Raw genomic sequence first — 5,272 nt, 5'->3', positions numbered from 1 at the left:
AATGTTACAACTAATCATGGATCCCTTTAAAGAAATTTACCAATTTAATCAACTTGGTTTTGTGGAGCCAGTTTTGTTCTGTGAATTTAACAGTTTATTTGTTGGAGAGCGTGGGAAAGTACTTTTACTTTTACGTTCCCAATGTTTGTGAACAGTTTTATGACTTTTACTTAAGTAGTTTTCTCATCAGTGAAATTTATTTTTACCAAAGTCATTTTCTGTTAAGGTACTTTTACTTTTACTTAGTTATTTTTTTCAAGTACTTAATAGACCTCTGACCAACTGTGACCTCAAATCACTCAAAACAAACTCCTTATTTTTTAATAACAACCTCTAAGATGTGACAGAAATATCAATAAAAGAATAATTGTATGTCTAAGATAAAATAAGAGCAGAAAACCTTCCGGGAGTTTCTCTGCTCAGCCTCTAATAACTTGTTAACCTCGATACATTCACTCCTCGGTGTTGTTAAACAGATGACAGTCGTCTGAAGCCCTCCAGCTGCTGCAGATGTTCTGTACCATTTCAAAAACAATTTCCATGAATCCCTCCCTGCCTGAAGGTGAGAAACACATCAGGAAGGCAGCTGATGTGCGTCCGACACATCGTTTGCACCTGACTAGCACTCCCTTCAGAGAGCTGACCCACTACAGCAGCMCCCCCAAGGGGAATCCCACTGCTCCATCGCCCCATTTTCCTTCACGGCGAGGACAAGAAGACACGGAGAGGAGAGGAGGAACAAACGAGTTCAAATACTACACCTCCGGAGGCTAACGCCAGCGCGCACAGTCCTGCCATTTGTTCCACGGGGGGTGCGAAGAGGAGCATGCAGCCGAAGCTCTGACGCTCTGTAGGTGAAGGAGCGCCGGGCGCTGGGCGGTTCTGACACGTCTATCCAGACAGGACATTTGCAAAGAACCGGACTCACTTCCAGACATTGTTCCTCGCACTCACAGGAAAGTAGCAGCCGCATGTTGCTGCCAGCAGTACCCACCCTTTCCCCTCAAATACCTCGATTACAAAAGAAACAAACAAAAAATAAACACATTAGGAAGATTAAAGGCCGGGGATGCATATCACCCGCTGCCTGTCGTGCCCCAGTTTGAACTCATCATCTTATGTTGAAAAATGACAGAATTTTTGATGAAACAATTAAAAATCTTTTGATTGGAATGAGAGTTCATGTCTAGACTGTGATGTGAAGGACTCTCAGCTACTACCACATCAAACTTAAACATAGGAGTGTTAAACTCATTTTCAGAGGGCCACAAGAGCTGCTTATAAACACTAACTGAGCTCTACCTGGTATTTCCTGCATGGAAACAGTGTTTTAACACATCCTCTTATAAACACTGAAAAGTGCTACGTGTACGACTTTAAATGTGAAATAAATAATATGGAAATACTATGAAAGTAAAAGTAAGTTTTACTCAGTGCTGAGCAGCTGTCATCTTGAATTTTGAACTCCACTTTCCAACAGGGAATTCCCACTTTCCTGTTTCCTGAAGTTCCCACTTCCCAATACAACTGGGTCGATACAAAAGTAGCTGGCAAAAACGCAGTGAAATTTAACGATGAACGTTGCCAGCTACTTTTGAACTCTGTGCAGCTCCACCTAGTGGTAGGATGACCTAATTTTGCCAGTAAAATAATCAACATGCATTATGGGAGATGTAGTTTTTGATCAACGCTGGCTTTAACGCAGCTTATTTTGAGACATTATTGCTGAGTTGCTGATGTATCAATGTCATAAAATGCAGATGAGGGCAGGAAGTAAATGAAGCCTCATTTCCTTCTGTTGATTCAGAGTTAAAATGCATAAATTCTAACAGCTAAAAACAGGAAGTGTTTGCAGCGACCAATTTCTAACAGGATCATATCGTTTAAATCCTATTTTCAGATATTTTATTGGACAGTTAATTTGTGTTTACAGAAGCTAAATAAATTATTTACAAGTAGATCCAAGCACAGAAATAACAGAAACATGTCAGCAGACATTTAAAGCTTCTTTGTATCCTAAATGTTTGACCCAAACTGAAACTAAATAATTGTAGCTTCGAGGCTTTTCAAAGCTTTCATCTGACTCGTCGAATAATACGAGCTCTGCAGCAGATAGTTTATATCAATCGCCTCAATGCTGGTAAATCCTCCAGGTTATATGACAAGTCTTTTTTTCTAACACAATATGGATCAGATCCTAAATGTACACAAACATTTTTGTGATATCTCATCCGTACCAACACATTTAGAGCATTAGCGTACTCGCTGTCATCCATTTCTCTGTTTAGAACATCTGTACAACTGATTGATCTATGGACAGATTTTGTTTTTGCACAACCTGATCATCTGTGGCGGCCATATTGAACTGAACTGGCTCCAAAAGTTAATTAGTTTGAATCCATCCAGTGGCTCATGAGATCTGTTGCAGACACAGCCGTTATCTATTTCCTATCAGGACATTTGAAACTTCTACAAAGTTAAATCCAGGACACGCTTCCTGCCTCCCGTTAATGCGGAAAGCGAGGCTATTATTGTCCAAAAAAGATATGAAGGATCCATGAAAAGCCTCGACACGATTAGGACTRAAGGAAGCTGAATGGCGTGACTAACTTTATTATTTTGACCATTAATTAAAGCATTTGTTCGGCCGTCCTCTAATCACAACGTCCCAGAWAAAGACACAGAAAGGAGACAATGCAAAGAGTGTGAAATCACAAAATCCTTCCAGTTAAAACGCTTGATCCGGATTCGGGAGTCCATGAAGGATTTTGAGGTCCGTTGGGGAGTGGGTTCTGAAGCGGAAACTGTAGGAGGACACATGGCAGACACACAAACCAGTGAGTGGGATCATCTGGACCGGAGTCAGAATCACAWGCTGATGAGTCAGTCCTGCTAGGTGACACTATGATAACGGATCCATCACCATCACACCAGCGGGGAGCCGAGGTGAGCACCAGAACACATCACAGCGTCTCGTCAGCTTCTCCAGAGTGGGCGAAGGAACCAACATCAGCTAAAAGAAAACCCTAAATAATTATGGTTCTGGTCCTGAACAACTTAAAGATGCTGCAGGTGCAGAACTGCATCTGTTCGCCCCGAAGCATAAACAAGTTTCTGCTCAAGGTTCAGTAGAACTCCTGGTTGGTTCACCAACCGGGTCCACGAGGACAGCCAGAAGAACCGCAGGCCTCCACTGAACTGATGGCTGAGGGCTCAACAAAACCGGTCCTCGGAGCAAAACACCTGAAAGCTGTGAAGGACTCTGTCAGGAAGAAGAACCAGCACCATGCACGCAGTGACGCATGGCAGTGGCAGCATCATGGTGTGGACTCATCAGGGTCGAGGAAGAGCTAAATAAACACCTGGAAACTAGTTTCACGTGGGTCAGAACCTCAGACTGGGTCAAAAGACCCGAAGCACACAGGGAAGACGTGCAGGAGTGGTCCAATACAAACCTTCAGCTCGTTTAGGAGATGGATGCTAAAACTTTTTGTTTTTTAATTTATAGATATTTCCCCAAAGATGTAAATAAAGATTTATTTCAGGTCATAAAAAAACTTTTCTTTGAAATTATTTTCAGGAAACGGATTCTGTTTTTCTCCTCTGATGCTACTTTTAACTTTAAGCTACTTTTCTGCTATTTTTAGCTAGCCAGTTGCTATGTATAGCTTTTAGCTATCATTTGCTACAATTAACATTTAGCAACAGCAATGTTACTTTTAGTTAGCCTTTTGCTACTTTTAGTTAGTCTTGTGTTACTTTTATTAATCATTTTGCTAGTTTTAGCTAGCATTTTGCAACATTTAGCTAGTCTTTTGTTAAATTTAGCAAGCATTTGGTTACTTTTGGTTAGTCTTTTGCTACCTTTATCTAACCTTTTGTTACTTTCAGCTTTTAGTTATTCTTTACTTACTTTAGGCTAACATTAGGCTACTTTAGCTTTTAGCTAGCTATTTTTCAGTCATTAGCTGTGACTAGCTTAAATGTTTTAAGCTTATTTTCTGGTTTCGGCTAACATATTGCTGCATATTGTTGCTAAAAAATTCAACTTTGCATTTTTTATGCTAAAGTTTTAGTTAACCTTTTACTAATTTAGCTTTTAGCTAGTATTTTACTACCTTAGCATAATTTTTATGTATTTTCCTGCTACTAGCTTTTAGCAAACCTTTTTCTGCTTTTATCTTAACTTGCTACCTTTAGATTCAAGTTGATGTCAACTCAACTTTGTTTTGTGACTTTTAGATTTAGGCTTGCCTTTCGTTCGCTATTAGCATTTAGCTATCATTTTACTACGTTTAGCTTCTAACTGGTGTTTTTCTACTTTAGCTAACAGTGTTTTTTTAGTTAGTAGCTTTTAACAAATCCTTTGCTGATTTTAGTTTCGATCTGCTGTCGTTAACTTTTAACTGCTTTTAGTAAGTCTTTAGTTACTTTTAGCTAACATTTGTATTACTTCTAGCTTCTAGTTAGTGTTGTAGTTTAGCTTCTGGTTAGCCTTTATCTGCTTTTTCTTGCTTTGCTACTTTTAGCTTCCAACTGCTGTCAACTCAGCTTTGTTTTATTCCTTTAGCTCGTGTTCTGCTTCTTTTAGCATCAAAAGCTTCAGCTGATTCAGAAAAACTTTAGCAGGCATTCAGCGCTCCCATGTTGTTGTTTTTTTGTTTTGTTTATTCTGACGACATTTTCTTCACATAAAACCATCCATCCAGAGCTGACCTCAGTCTGGTTCTTACGGAGCCCGCGAGGGGACATGGGAGACTTTTTTGCTTTTGTGTTCCCTCGCAAAAGTCATTTATCACTGTTGTGCCTGCCGGTTTATTAACAAACTCACATGTTCACCATTAGCGAGTTAGCTTACAGCTTTAATTCAGCTTCAGAATGAATATATCACACAGCCACGCATGGAAGTATGTCATACGTCGATGTTTTGAACACAGCGCAGCCACGCAACATCGATGTCAATTTCACGAACTATGGCGACACATTCTGTTTTGGTAACTGGATATTTCAAAATAAAAGTCTGATTTWATTCAGTTCATATACAAAACAAACTTTTGTGTAGGAATGCAAAACAATATTGCGAGGTAACATAAAGGTATCGCGAGGTAACGCAAAAGCATTGCGAGGTAACACAAAGATATTGTGAGGTAACGCAAAAGAAAAAAAATCCCCCATGTTCCCTCGTGGGCTCCGTAGGTTCTGACCTTAGCCTGGTTCTGACCTCAGTCTGGTTCTGACCTCAGTCTGGTTTTGACCTCAGCCTGGTTCTGAC

General features: G+C 40.0%; 1 protein-coding gene across 4 annotated transcripts in view; it reads right to left on the bottom strand.

Annotated features, from left to right (window-relative positions):
• The window catches only part of prkcz (protein kinase C, zeta), a 101,027-nt gene that overhangs the window by 55,646 nt on the left and 40,109 nt on the right, over nt 1-5,272 (bottom strand). The gene's annotated exons all lie outside the window — the stretch shown is intronic.

Source organism: Austrofundulus limnaeus, unplaced genomic scaffold (assembly GCF_001266775.1).
Source record: "Austrofundulus limnaeus strain Quisiro unplaced genomic scaffold, Austrofundulus_limnaeus-1.0 Scaffold248, whole genome shotgun sequence".
Lineage (NCBI taxonomy): Eukaryota > Metazoa > Chordata > Actinopteri > Cyprinodontiformes > Rivulidae > Austrofundulus > Austrofundulus limnaeus.
The sequence above is the reverse complement of the archived record's forward strand: the minus strand, read 5'-3'. Positions and strand labels throughout refer to the sequence as shown.